The following is a 15,832-nucleotide window of genomic DNA, read 5'->3' as shown; positions in this document are numbered from 1 at the left end:
ACGCCGCTTCGACGTTTCAATAAAAATGTTAACTACCTTGGTCTACCCGTACATTCGGCTTCAAGGCGACAGTTTGGGGCAGTTCATTAGAGAGAAAAAACGCTACTCTGAGCTGTCAATGGGTCAATGGGAGGTAACTGCCGGTAGAAGTTCGCAGAAATTATTTTCCCGGCTGCCTGGAGAATGGACACTACCTTAATAAAATCAGGTACCTCGGTGGCTTAGAAGTTATTTTTATGCCTCTATTGTATTTTACACGCAACATTTCTACACGTGAAGCCGTCACACAGAGTACTTGCATGGATGTTCAGGATACTTGCTGGAGAGCTCGAACTGTTTTTGAGGCTCGGTTATTTCGCTTGGGACGAGAAATGCCCGAGGTTGCTTAAAGCAACATTGACCTTCCTAAAATCAGTTTTTGGTGTTTTAATGCTACAGCGATTATATTCTTTCATGTATGACTGCAGAGCCAGTGAACGATCCAGAGATCTTGGGGCTCCCTGCAGTCAGTCAGCTTATCCGAGCGAAGCGACTGTAGTGCGCAATGGTGGGTATGCCACAGTGATTAGGTGGCAACATTATTTATTTCTTTTTTACAAAATATGTGTACTAATAGAATTCATGATGTGATTTCTGTAAACTGATTTTCATGACATCAGTCGATATTTATAGTCCGTGGCAACTGAAGAACGAAGGGCGAGGAAAAGGAAGGTGGGAGAGGAGGAAGCAGACGCAGCATTGGCAAAGGGAGGGGTTTCCTCTCCTCGCCAGCGCTACCTTTGCTTCCTTCTCTCCCACCTCAATTTTCCTTGCCCTTCGTCTTTTATTTGGCACTTACTATAGTCATCATACAGTCGAATATTTTTTGTCTTTGTCCCCACAGAGTAATGAACATCGCAGTAAACCATGGAGTGCAATGCACCACTCAAGTTTCTTCAGGTCACGATGGTCAGTATTGTGTGACATACCGGTCGCAGCATTTGTGTCAAGATATAAAAGTGATCAGAAATTTTACTTTAGGCAGGCCAGGTCGCAGCACACAGGAACAGAATGAGCTGGCATTTACGCCAGTAGTTTCTCTACCTGGCTCTTCAAGAGGTGAGTGGCTACTAACGTTTGGGAAGACATTTTTCTGATCATTGGTGATTACGATCGTATTCACTGCAGAGAGCCTTTCCTGGATCGATAATGAAGGCTCCCCTCATGACCATGCAGAAGCCAGTGGAGGTGCGTGGGAGTCAGAGGATGGACACAACCATGGTACGGAAGCACAAAGTTGAATGCATCTCTTTAGAAAGACACTTTTATTTGAATTGAAGGAACATAAATGTTGACAGAATCGGCCACTTCTAACAGCTAGTAATTTTTAAAATTGACCCTTCTTTTAAAAGCAGCTCATTCTTAGCTTTATATACATTTTGTGTTGTAGACCATTGCACTAAATTGGTCTCTGGATTCATTCTTGCTTGACCGATAATAGCTCACTTTCCTTTCGACATCATTTTCTGGGGCGAAACTGGCCCTTCATTAGTGTTGCAGCACCAAATTGGGAGACTGTATTAAAAGCATGGTACTGGGGTAGGGGCTTACAAATTGCGTGAAGTGACATATGTGTATTTTATAAGGACAATTGCCGTCTGCGTTCACAGGGCCACAACAAGCGCACCCTGGAAACGTTGCTGCTGGTAACAAACAAAAGTCAGCTTCCCAGACAGCCAACAAGAACAAGATTGGGAAACACGTCTGCACTGCACGCAGATTCATCACTAGACATTTTCTATACTTTCTCCTGCCACATGAAGGATGTGCACATGGGCAAGGTGAAATTGGTGTGCACAACATGTCGCAAGTGGTTTCCGTGCATAACCTACTAGAAATGTCATACTGGTAATGTTTGTTCCACATCTGAAGAAAATGAAGTGTATAGTTTTGCGAACATTCCTGAAAAGCAAGTCAATTCTGCTCACACTGATGGACTAGCATCCTGTATGCGTTGAGAACACATGAACCCTTTGCATCAGTATTTCTTGGTGGAAGAAATCGTAAGTCAGCATTTGCTATTCAGTTATGGGGAGCATGACAATGCATTTTTAGGTTTTAACGAAAATTGTCCTCAGAGATATTTACTATTTGCTAATGAGTAAAGTCTTTACTTTTTACTAATAAGAGAAAGAGAAGTGTACTTGTAAACAATCCAATTAGGAACTTTCATTCGTCAATTTTGTGTATGACACTGACATTACTTTTTTTTATTTATCAGGGTCATGTGAAGCATGTTAAAATCTTGTTAATGAGGTTCCTCATTAACAAAAGTTTAACACGTTTCATGGCATATAAGCTTGCACAGACCTTGTATAATTTGTCTAAGGTACGATAATATCATAATAATGTCCACTGCTTCAATCTGATTTAAATAAATGTTTATTATAGCTGTGCATGGAAGTGGAAGTTAGATATAATCCCAAGTTGTGGTTCTGGAGGAAAGGCTGGCCGTTGCTGCCAGAGTGTTTTCCGAAAGCCAATGAAATGAATCCACACTCTTGGACATCATGAACTACTTGTGGTGCAAAATAGGGCACAAACTAATAAATGAGGTATGTGTGCAAGCAGTTTTCAACACTGTACATTGTCATCTTTGCCTAACAGTGAAGAATGTTGTTAGGAAATATTGTCTCTTGCCACTTTCGTTGCAAGGAATATAGCCCGAGGGATGCATATCATGGGCCATAAGTGCCAGCTCGAAAAGCATATCGTCAAAAAAAAACGTAGCCAAGATCACGCTCGGTGACGGTGTAATTTGTGTTTTGTATGTGAATTTGCCTGAGAACCTTCAAATAAAGCGACTTGCCCAGAAAAAATGTGTTACTTGAAGGATCGAGGACACGGCTACTTTTATAAAGAAGCAAGAATGCGCCAGTGTTCCTATAAAGTTACTGTACATATATCAACTACATTTTTGGATCTCTTTGGTTTATATTTCTTGAATTGCTCCGCCTTCTTTGTTGTGCGGTTTCTTCAATGTTATTAGCGTAGGTGTTCCTTGATTAAAGGTGTCGCATCAGATTTTTTTCCTGATAAAATAGAAAGCGCGCAAAAAACGCACGAAAAAAAAACAGACACACACGGCAGGCAAGCGCTTCCTCGCAACTGGAAGTTTATTACAATTTGAGAAAACACAAAGTTTATTCCCTTCCCCTGCTGAACACGCGCCATTTTTTATTTGTGTCAGCAATAATATTCTTGGTACACTTGTTTTTCTAGGTGCCACTGCTAGAAGGTGAGCTGCAAGTAACTGCACCCCACATTTACCTTAACCTTGAAGAGACCTGCATTTTTGCTGGCTGCGCAGCTGAAGTTCAACTTTCTACTGGCAGCCTGGAGCGCGCCCCAATTCCGTGTCTTCTCACGTATTGCATCAAGAACCTTGGATACCCGTATGAGTTTTCGTAAATGCTCTTACTCCACAAATACTGACTGTGCCAGGCAAACCTGTGCCTAAGGGGGTCATTGGAAGGCGTTTGAAGTGCCTATCGGCACTGTTGCAAAATGACGTTTCTGGAGGAAAGGTCAAAGCCTGAGTGATATAGTCGGTTTCCCTCCAGGGTTAGCCAACAATTTTCATCGCAAGAACAACTTTTTTTACGCAATAATTTTGAATTTTTTGCAGTTTTATTGCAAAGATTTAAATTTTGTTTGTGCCCATTGCTAGTAAGGCCTTTTTATATATTCTAAGCTGATTTTGACAATAAACATTTTCACTATTCATCTTTTTTCGCAATGTGATTCATGATTTTGACGGAAAGGTCCAGGAAGCTGTAAAGTACAAGTTTGATTGGTAATGATTGTTGCAGGTGCCACTCCTTGATTACCTGCTCCAATAAAGATTTTTACCAATAAATTTAGAGAAAAAAATTACATTTTTATGACGCCACAAATAGTGGTGAAAGTTTGATGACACACTACTTAGAAAAATGTTCTTTTTACAAAGTTGACTCGTATGTGCTTAAAACAAAAGTCAATTAAAATCGATGGAGCTTTGTCAAGATAGCATATTTCTCTAAAGCATTGTGAAATCAAAGCTTCACCATATATTTATTTGTGTGTTGTTGAGGAAATATTTTTGTAACCTTTAAGTTTGTTGCACCGTTTAAAGGTTACAACTAATGACAAACGGTAAAAGCATACAATGCAACCTTTCCAAACATTTGAAGCATGTATACCAAAGGTATAGATGCTTCGAACTGTAACTGTACTGTAACCTATACCAAAGGTTACAGTGCTATAGGTTACAATGTACCTCATAAAATAAGGTATACTAAAATTTGAAAACGTGCACCTATAGTAAGGGTTACCGAGCTTAGAGTGATACGCCCTGACCTGGCGAAGACATCCGCCGCAGCCGATTTTCGTCGGTCATCAGACAAGAAGGCAATCCGCAGATTCCTGGGGCTGTGCGTGTACTACAGGCGCTTCGTTCAAGATTTCGCAAAAAGTTCGGCGCGCCTCGCACATCTTACAAAAGACATCGTGAAGTTTCAACGGGCAGAAGAACAAGACGTCGTGAAGTTTTAACGGGCAGAAGAACAAGAGGGGGCGTTCGACAAAATGAAGCGAAGACTTCAGACACCCCCAATCCTCGGACATTTAAACCAATACGCCGAAACCTAAATTCACACGGATGCAAATATCTCCGGGCTTGGCGCGGTATTGGTACACCTTCGAGAGTGTCCGACTTGCCTAGTGAAGTCGGACACTCTCAAAGGCGGAGAAAAATTACTCCACCACGGAACAGGAATGTCTCGCGGTCATATGGGCGATCACAAAGTTTCGCCCGTATATATACGGGAATCCGTTCCGCGTGGTCACAAACAACCACTCGCTTTGTTCGCTTGCTAATCTCAAAGAACCTTCAAAACGCCTTGCTCGATGGAGTCTTCGACTGCAAGAATTCGACATGACCGTGGTCTACAAGTCAGCACGGAAACATACTGACGCCGACAGCCTGTCCAGAGCTCCCGTCGAAACGTCAGGCTGTACCAACGACGATGACGACGAGTGTTTCCTAGGTGCCGTGGACACCGACGACATGGCAGGACTTCAACGAAACGATCCGGAGCAGCGAACCCTGATTGACCATCTAGAATAACGAAGGAGGACCGTTCCTCGTGTCTTTTCACGAGCCCTGCCGACTTTCGGTATTCGACGAGATGTACTTTATAAGAAGAATGTCGGAGCCAGTAATTCGCCGTGGCTTCTGGTAGTCCCTACCAGCCTTCGAGAAGAGATTTTTCAAGCCTACCATGACAAGCCGACTTCACGACACCTCGGTTACAGCCGGCGATTAGCCCGTATACGTGAAAAATACTACTGGCCCAAGCATTCGAAGACCATCCATCTCTACGCACGATTGTGCCATGAGTGTCAGCTACGCAAGAAACCACCGTCATAGCCAGCAGGTCTCCTCCAGCCGATTATCCCTCCAACCAAGCCGTTCCAACAAATCGGAATGGGATTTGCTAGGTCCTTTTCCACCATCGACGATGAAAAATCGGTGGATAATCCTCCCCTTAGATTATCTTACACGTTATGCCAAGACGAAAGCCTTTACGTCGGAGACTGCTGTTCAAGTCGCCAAGTTCTCCATCGAGTCCATCGTCCTCCGGCCTGGCGCCCCCGAAATCCTGATCACAGACCAATGGTCATCACTCATGGCGCAGTTGACCCAAGAGATCCTTCGTCTAAGCCACACGGACCACTGTCGAACTGCATACCATCCGCAGACCAACGGGTTGACGGAGCGGCTCAACAAAACGATCGCCGACATGGTCTCTATGTACGTCGACGTGCAGCTCAAGACCTGTGACGAAGTTCTGTCCTACGTCACGTTTGCCTACAACACGGCAGTGCGAGAGACAATAGGAGTGAAGCACTCTCAGCTGATATATAACTGGAAGGTGACGACTATGCTAGACTCCATGTTGCCGCACGAGCCAGTCGACGACGGGAGCGATGACACCCAGGTGCTTGCTTAACGAGCAGAAGAGGTCCGCTAGCCTAGCCAGACTACGTATTCGAAACCAGCGAAATGTCGACGCCGGCCGGTAAACTCTTCGCCGGCGTTGCGTCCACTTTCATCCCGGGGACAGAGTACGGGCCTGGACACCGACTCGGCGACGTGGACTCAGCGAGAAGCTTCTCAAGCGCTACTTTGGACCCTACAAGGTTCTTCGCCGTCTCGGGGACTTCAACCACGAGGTGCTCCCCGGCGGAACTCGTCCATCAAGACGACGCCAACTGCGACCCGAAGTAGTTCACGTCGTGCCACTCAAGCCGCACTACGCTCGGTAGGACTCTGAGCTGTGTGCCAACGCTACGCTTGTTAGGACTGTGTTTTACTGATCTGTGTAGTCTGCCATTCGGTTTCTTTGTTTCGCTTTAGAGCGCATCGGGACGATGCGTTTTGAAGGGGGGAGTAATGCCGCGTGCTTACGGGTAGCCCAGTGGGCACCGCGTTCAACCGTCACGCAGAGGTCCCAAGTTAGAATCCTGGCACCGGCAAATGTTTTTATTTACTTCTAAGACGACGCTTCCAGAAAATTCGAGAAGGTCGTGGTTAGTTCTAGAACTTAATGTCCTAGTACGGAATGTTCGAGTACAGAATTTTCTAGAAAGAAGAGTGCTTTAAAAGGAGCCCCGCGTGACCATATACAGTCAGTTGTCGCTTCCGCTCGACCCTGTTGTATCACCGATAATAGACGCATTTGACGTGCTGTTATTTCCCTTTAATTTGGGTACAGGTTCGCCCCATTAAACGTTTATTTTGTTCAGTTTTACTTCGCCTCGTCACCTTTTTTTTCGTGACAATATCAGGATGGGATGTCGATCCAGTATATGTAAGATTTGGAAGGTACCGAGGTTAGACCTTGGCGGTGGGACTTTTAAAGTATGCGCTACTCACTGATGGTTTTCAAAAACAATCAGCAGCAATGGGAAACCGGAAGTAACATACTCTCCCCCGGAAGTTAGGCCGTTACTTGTATTTACCTCCGTACACCTTGTATAGGAAGATAAAGGTCACTACTAATTTTTTGATAAGGCCTTGAATGTCGCAGTACCAAAACAATTGAACAGATACAGTTTCGAGAAAACAAAATACTCCAGGAAAAGAGTCGCAAGCACTAGAACACAGCCAACAAATATAAACCAATTTAACTAAAAACTCTTTTCAAGTGGTCTCCAACAAAACAGGTTTGGGTACTTATTTAGTAAAATGAGCTGTTGGGCTAGTTGATTTTGCATATTTACAATGTAGCTCAAAGACAAGACAGGAAGGAGACAGGGATAGTACTTCGATCTGTTTATCACAGCAGCTGCAGAAAACATAGTTTTAACAAGTATTCTGAATTAAAAATAATCCGAGTTTTTAGCTCGCCCCGATTCTCTCGTATTTAAAGCCTTCAATTATTTGTGCGCTTCATGTGCATAATACTAAAAGGGCGCCCCAACGTATAAAACGTTTGGGACGACATATGACGGAGTAGCTTATGTTTCTACAGTTATTTCTGGCACGATGCATTATTACGGTGCTGCTTTACGATTTCCAATAACATTGAGCAATAAATAATTTTAAAATTGTTTTAAAAACACATACTGGAACCTAAAGTATGAAAGAACTCAAATATATGCGGGTTGATAGAAAACAATAGTGAAATACCGCAGCTCACTGCCCCGTTAAGAGAAAAAAATTGTCAGGTTTTTACAAAAATATTTTCTCCACCTTTTCTTCAAAATCGTTTTACATAATCTTGTTCCATCTTTTATAGATTCTTTGGAAATTGATTTCTTTTTAATGGTAGTGGGACAGTGTAATCTTACAAATATATCAAATATAAGATGAAACATATTTTAAGCTTTAGTCTGCAAGATTTTTGTTGCTAATATTAGGGCATTTGCTCCTGAGAGCACAAAGGAAAAACGAGGATGGCACATGTACCGAGTTCATTAAAAAATATATATAGCAGTTACAGCGTAGAATGCAAATAAGCACGTTGTTCAAATAAAGATTGAGGATCATGCAGATTGACGCGGGGCTTTCTTTAATGGAAGTGGCACCACACGTTGTGCAAACACCTCCGAGCTACATATTACGTTTTGCGCCTGTGTAGCTCACTCGCATCAAGTTCAAGAACTTCATAGTGGAGAATTTATTTTGTGGATGAATTTCGCAAACTACGAACAATATTAAGCCAAACAAAGAAGGTCATGGGTATAGAGTGGAAGGGACTTGAAAAGAGTGCGATACGAATTAAATTATTCCGACACATTGTCGGTGTGCGGAGGCCCGTGGTGCCGTAAGAATACGCTTGAATCGTCAACACAATAAAGAGAGTTTTCCAGAGGTCTGGCCTGGTGTTTTTCTCCTAAACATAGCTCTCTAAACAATAGGGTGTACTCAAAAGAATGGCTGCCAGTGCCTGCTATCGTCTTCCAACAGGCTTGTGTAAAAGAGAAATGTACATGCCGGTCCGCCTACCTCGAGATGCATGCAAATCCTGAGAGCGGGAAAAAGAACAATTTTTTTACTTTGTTCCTTAATAAAATGACATGTTTTATAGGGTTAGGCGCCTATTTTACTACTATTACTGCAATAAAAGACGGCGATCCACCAAAGGATCAACATTGTACGAATGCTCGTTCCTGGCGAAAATAGGTATGTTTAGAACGGAGATGGTGATAGACCGGTTGTCAATTTAAGCACAGCTTGAGATTTAAGTAACTACCATACTCTGGTCAAATTTTATCGATTGGTAAAAACGTCGTTGTTAGGTTTCCTATTTTGTTCCACATGGTTTCAGTGGTGCGTTCCAGTTTTACTGAACGTCTACTGAAGTTATATGCAGGGTGTGCTATGTCTCCTGTCAATGACGGTGTGACTTCGATACGATTACTCACGCAGCACTCTTTTACCCGTCTCGACGTACTAAAAAACGTTGTCTCCTGCAAGGGGAACAGAAATATTTGAGGCTGAGGGCGTTGCCAAGAAGAAAAGATTAGCGCAACGGTGCGCGTTCTTTTCAATGCACAGAGGCATAGCCTCCTCTATACTCACATACTGGCTGTTCGACGACGGAGCGAGGAGTGCCCGGTCGCAGATTTGGAGCGCGAGGATCTGGTACAACAGATAATTTCTCGGAGAACCTGGTCGTCAGCGCAAAGGTTTTGCAGCACTGAGGACCCGAAACATGGTTTTCAAACACGACGAGAAAAGAAGCGGCAGCGCCGGGAACACGAGGAGCAGGATCGAACATTCAATCGCTCGGAAGAAGTGTGTTTGGGCGTCTCGCCGTAGCGGTGCGCCCGTCACTGGGCTCTCCTCTCATACGTTGTCTGCCGCTGTACCTTTTCAATTTCGGCGGACACGTCTCGTGGTGATCTGCCAGGCTTTGTCAGTATAGAGGTGTCTATGAGAGAGGTTTTTAGCCGTATGCGGGTTTGAACAACGCTTGAATAGTTAGTGTTAGTTTGGCATGTACAGAGTGAATACTATAGAGTTTTTATAATGTACTTTTGAGGTTCAACTGTTGATAGTGTGCTGCTGTAAACTGAAGCAGATAGCAACCAGTCGAAAGCCGACTTCCGATGATGCATTTCTATGGGAAAAAATGAGTGCATTTTCTTCTTGCGCTCGGTTATAAGGGCAAATATCCCGAATAATTCGTACGTACTAAGTAGCTTAAAATATTTTTCAATCAGGCAGACGAAACAATTGGTCAGTTACGACGTCTTTTATTCAAATTAATTGCATTAAATACGGTGCTTAAACGGCTTCGTGCATGTGTTTATGTGGACTGTCGGACACTAAGCGCTAACACGGCGTCGGCGCTTTTGAGCATGGAGGATATACGTGCCAAGCGAACGAAGGACCTCTGGAAAACTAAGACGGCAAGAACTACGCAGTTACACTGAATCAGTAGCTTGCTCCGCATGTACAATCAAAACAAATTGAAGGGCAGGTAATATAGTTATATTTTCAATAAGTACTGCTTCATTCTGTTTGCCCTGTGCGAATATGCTTGTTCTACGTTCAAAACAACACCCGCACGTCGAAATTTTTGATAACAAGTGCCCGATAAAGACTTCCCGCAGAGAAAATATTATGAAGAGACGCTTTTCATACTTCACGTACATTGTTCTTTAAGTTTTAAATGTTTTTAACTGATTGTAAAGATGCAAGAAGGGGTCATTTTTATTAGGTGACAAGACTGGCATATTAGCAATGTATAAGCGCCACCGGAATGCTGGCGAGCCTTGAACACGCTCTATATTCCTTTCGATTGTTCTTTTTGCTTAGAATCGTAGCTTATTTTTTACGCACCTGCTGTGGAACGGAGGTTTGGGCTTTAAATATAGCGCAGTTAAACATCGTTCATTGATGAAGAAAAATGCGCTAACTAAAGCAAGTACACTTTTACAATGTTATTAAGGTACATACTATTCGGTGTCACCCAAATAACAAAATTGCTGCATGTTAGTTTCCGGCGAAGAGACAAAATGCACTCGCGTTTTCCCATAGGAATGCACAGGAGCACCGTAAAAGTAGACTGGTGGATGTCTGCTTCAATTAGACTCCCGGAAGTCGCAGAGACACTAGCACCAGTTGAACTTCTAGCGTACATTACAATAACTCTATGGTGAATACCCGCAAACTAAAAAAAAAACAAATACAGTTTTAAAATAATTCACGCAGGCTAGCTTAATTAATTCCTCCAAAATTATAACGATTCCGCATTTGAAAATAAACAGAAGTTGTGGAAATTAGAAACGAAGAGTTCTGAAAACTGTGCTGGGCAACATAAACTAAGTCCCTTTCATAAAAAGTCTCTAAAGTTCACTCCTAATTTGAACAGTTTTGATTTTCTTCAGAAAACATATAAAAAAGCTCATTCGCGGCACTCCAATGTGAAGAACAAGAGGAGTGTGCAGCAGCTTGTCTCAAAAGAGGAAATATTAATTGACATTCGAGAAAACCAATTAGAAGCAGCAGCATTATCGATGCCCGCCTTCAACAATCTCCAGAAACGCATTACTTATAAACATATAGACTCTCGCGATTGTATTTTGTTTATTAAGTTTATATTACATCGAGAGCTTAATTAATTTCTTTGAATTATCTGAACCGTTTTGTCCTAGAACCGACAGCACATCAAATCAAAAACGAACACATAACTCAGGCGTTAGATGTCGAATAATGCCCTTCCGTCAGTTTCAGCTGGTGCATTTCAGCCGGAGAAAGCTATAAAACTATTGTATGTACTGGCTCGAACACAGGCGCTATTTTTAGAGTCGGACTGCGAAATGATTACTTAAGCGTTTATTTTCTTCGAAGATTGTCGAAATTGTTTAGGAAGTCGCGACAGCACTCGACGTTTTAAGTACTAATTCAAGAACCACGAAAAAAAAGCACGACAGTCTCTCCCCGGTGTTATATAAAAAGTTTAAAAGTAATGTGATTACATTGTTTTCGAATACCGCGAAAAGCATGCATGAGTGCCTTTTTTTGCGGGGGCGAGGTATATGCTCGTTGGTACGCGGAAGAAGGAACAATAAATGACAGCGCACAACTAAAAAGGAAGGAAAAGAGCACAAATGGCAGACGAACGTCACGTGTTTTTCTTTCTTTATGTTGTTGTTGGCGTATGATGTTTTTCACCATGTCTCGGTATTTCATATTTTCAGTAAACTTGAAATAAAAAGTGCTCCAAGCCCATTAAGAGAGCGCTCTTGCTCTTTCACGCTGAGCCGTTTAGGTGTTCTTTGAGAGAGGTTTGAATAAAGAAGGCTGTGCCCTGAACAAATACGGTGCTGGATATCATGCATGTTTCGTACTGCGCTGCTTTCAAACACCTCTAAATTTCAACGCCCGAGAAGCCGTGTAACAGCATTAATAGAATATGTTTTGTAAGCATTTTTAAATAGGAATATATGATTAACTTCACTACTAAACTAGGAATTCAACAAACAAATTATGCATACAAAGCTTCACAGACACTTATTTCCAGAATATACAAAATTGTTCTCAAGATATTTTTTTACTTACTAATTTATTCGAGCAATCCAAACAGCGCCGACCTTATTCTGTAAAAAATGTATTTCCGAGACTTCGGCTTCTGAAATGGCACATTGTGATCACGTGGTTTGCGAGCTTTTGTCACAGATGGGCGTGATCGAAATTTACTCATGTGCAGCTTAGCTGAAAGCTTCATACTGCCGTATGAAGCTTTCACGATTGCTCAAAATTGCAAGTTAGGAATTTCGTAAAAAAAATAATATAAATTATATAATTCACTTAAAAGAACTATTCTGCACTAGCTTTTACCAAGATGAGCAACCTAAGTACTGTACATACTTTGCAAAGACAACCAATACCCGTGAAAAAAAAAAAAAAGCTTATTTGAGAATTTGAGTCAATCCACTTTAAGTTAATTTAGGTCTTTGTTTGTTTCTTGTATTGGGTTTACTTTTAAACGTTACAGAAGGACAGCTCTGTTCCTTTGAGGACTCGAGATATTATTTTGTTTTTATACAAAAATAAGTGTATTGCTGGGAATGGAATATGAAAGTGAACTTTCATATTCCATTCCGAGTAACTAGACACTTTGTTTGTTTTGATGTTCGCTCGCCGTGTAACACCTCACCTCTCTTACGGATTCAGTCATTATATAATACCTTCGCTCCACCGCACCTTGATATATCTGCATCACTTTCTATGTACCGTCGCGATTTAAATGATATTATTCTAGTCCCTTAGCATTATGTTTGTCTGGGATGTTTTATTTTTTTAGTAAATGTTTAGAGCCTATGTACTTGCTTGCTTATTTTGCTTGTTGTGTTGGTGCACCAATAAGAAGACCAATGTGGTTGTTTTTGGACACCCCAAAATAAAGATTATTATTATTATTATTATTATTATTATTATTATTATTATTATATTGCCATTAAAATTAAACCAGTTCGTACAACGCCTACCTCGAAAGCATGAACACACCCACTATTTCCAAACCATGTCGGTACCCTTTTTCTGAATAAAGCAAGCCATGTACATGGTAATAACTAACAGTTCGTAGCGCTGCGCACAGCTCTCGTGAGAGGTTTACGCCTGGTTTTCGACTGTTCATGTCTGTCTTCATTGCTTACACTTGTACGACCTTTTGGCCGTTCGCTGTGATGTCAGAAAATTTCCCAGTACGGAAGCACTGCCTCCCACCCTTTCTCCCTCCCTCCCTCTTGCATACATTATGGTATTTGTAACAAATAGAGATACACCTGTTGTGGCACTCTGTCGAATATAGAGCAAACAGACTTTTGTTCTAATCCGTATAAACAGTTGGGGTGGCCTAGTGGGCTAGCGCACACCAGCTTAAAGCACATGAAGCGAGAGCTCGCGCTGCAGAACCCAGGGATCATAAGTTCAATCCTCGACCCTGCCCATTTCGACCTGAATGAGGATCGTACAGGCGTTTGGTGGTGTATCCCTACTGCATGGTGCAAGTTAAAGATCACAAGTAACGGTTGCACTGCACTGGATAAGTTTCTCACTGCAGCTGAGACATCTGACGCCCATTGACGACGACTGATTTCCGGCAACATAAACGTAGACAGAATACAATTATTAGCAGGGCCTGTTGCGTTATTTAGTGTTTACAGATATATTTTCATGCACTTTTAATAAAATTCTTTGCATTGTATTCATTTTTTGCTTCCCCCCGTGACACGTAAAAAAGGGCAGGGAGCGCACAACTTTTGTTAAAAAAAAGGCCAAACGAAATTTTGAGCTTGTCGTTTTACGGGCGGTGGCTAATATACGTGGCATAATAATATAAAACATATGTGAACATGTCCGACAAGCGATAGACAATTAAAATTATTCTCCTCTTCAGCACCGAGAGAAGCAAAACGTCCCAAGGGGAAGGGGTTGGGGGGGGGGGGGGGGGAGGCAAGGCAGCTGGATGGCGTCTAAGCGCTATCTGCTCAATAAAAGAGCACTTGACTCACTCCAGCCCCCTATTTAAGTGGAGTCGAAAGTCGTAGGCTCATATCCCACATATACTGCGCTAGACATTCACGGATGCACATTTTCACACAAACACTTTCCCATCCCGTTTTCTTTTTTTTTTTATGATTTTATATACAGGACGCGCGCACAGGCGAATAATTCAAAATCTTTAAAAATAGAAAAATTGTTGACTCCCAAGGAGGAAATGAAAACCTTATTAGTACCCCTCTTGATAAATATTTAAACAGTTATATGCTGGAAATAACATGACTTGATTGTGCGTTGCTTCATTATTCCTTTACGCCTACTTTCACGGATAATATACGTGCGACAACCTCGCAGTCATTTGTTTTAATGCCGTGGTAAGACCGAAGTCAACCATATTGCGTCGTATGAGGTTAAGTTGCAGCAGAATTCTCACGGATTACAGCAGGCTAACAGAAGCGCGATTTGCACTCAACTATGACGTTTTAATACCACATTCGTATGCTTATTTCCAAAATAATTCAAGTCGTGCTTATTCTTTCCCTCCCCCCACATAAGATCTGCAAAAAATAAATAAATAAATAAATAATATATATATATATATATATATATATATATATATATATATATATATATATATATTTAGTTACAGGTGTAGTTGGAGCAGTCAGAAAACGATTAAGATAACGCGCACCTCACACAACGCCGATCTACCCAGGGCATGGCATATTGACTGCGGACGCCAAACAAAAGCGACGAAGGTCATCTGGAAATTACGTACCCATCGAACCCTCGCCGCGTAGGTTATCTGCTGTTCAATCTACTCCCTCAGGAAATGAGTTGCGTGCGGGCTCTAAGAGCGCCCAGGCACGCATCGTTCGCTGGGGCGAGCAGTGCATAGTTCCAATACCTCCGCTGCACTCTGGCCATCGGTGCATACGGAAGACGTCTCAGTGCCGCGGCAATAATCGATGCCTGGTCGCTCGAAGGAAAATAATCATTGGCAGGCCGCAGGCAATCGGAATCAATGTAGCCGAGTCTTGCTCCGTCTTCGTTGCCTTGGCAAAATGCAAAAATGTCGGGAAATGTGATATAGAACGACGGCTGCTCGAATGAGTGGTTTAAATAAAAGGGTTACTGGGGAAATCAGCGTTCGTTTTTGTTTTTTTTCTTGTTCGCTGTTAGCTCATTTGTGTCACGCTTCAAACAGAAAATAGAGCAGTCTGCAGAAAGGCGTTGTAAATATTTAACACGAGAAGAAATAATATAGCATAGCGTCAGCAAGACAAAAAAGAACAAAAAAAAACAAAACAAAAAAAACGTCGTGGTCAGTGAAGGTTTTTTACTTTCGTAGCAACGCATGTACTCTCCTTGTGCGCGCGTAGCCGTAAACTGAGTTACAAAGCTGCAAGCCACCGAACAGAAATTAAAAAAAAAAGAAATGTAAGGAAAAAGTAAGTAGTGCTTGTATTATTGTTACTAAGCACTTTGAGAGCCTATATCATATTTTGGTAAGAATATATAAGTATTAATCTGATTGCCAGAATAATAATATATTCAGCCAAAATATATTGAGACGTTCGGCAAACTCTTTCGATGTAGATGGCTCTAAACTCGCTCGAAGTACGCCTCGTATTGAAATAAATTAACGGGAACTGGAAAAAAAAATTATCAAGCCGGACATTTTTTTTAAAACTAAGGCGTGAAGAACGTTAAAAAGAACGTATTAGAATTTTGCGTGCATTGACGTTAAATACAGTGACTCAGCAATTTTTCTACAGTTTAAACTATTTT

The 15,832-nt window shown here is 41.9% G+C and overlaps 1 pseudogene; it reads left to right on the top strand.

The window, feature by feature from the left end:
* The first annotated feature begins 2,003 nt into the window (after nucleotides 1–2,003).
* LOC121838161 lies at nucleotides 2,004–3,578 on the top strand (annotated as a pseudogene).
* The last annotated feature ends 12,254 nt before the right edge of the window (nucleotides 3,579–15,832 follow it).

This window comes from Ixodes scapularis, unplaced genomic scaffold, assembly GCF_016920785.2.
Source record: "Ixodes scapularis isolate PalLabHiFi unplaced genomic scaffold, ASM1692078v2 PGA_scaffold5__190_contigs__length_132052651, whole genome shotgun sequence".
NCBI classification, from domain to species: Eukaryota; Metazoa; Arthropoda; class Arachnida; order Ixodida; family Ixodidae; genus Ixodes; species Ixodes scapularis.
The sequence above is the reverse complement of the archived record's forward strand: the minus strand, read 5'-3'. Positions and strand labels throughout refer to the sequence as shown.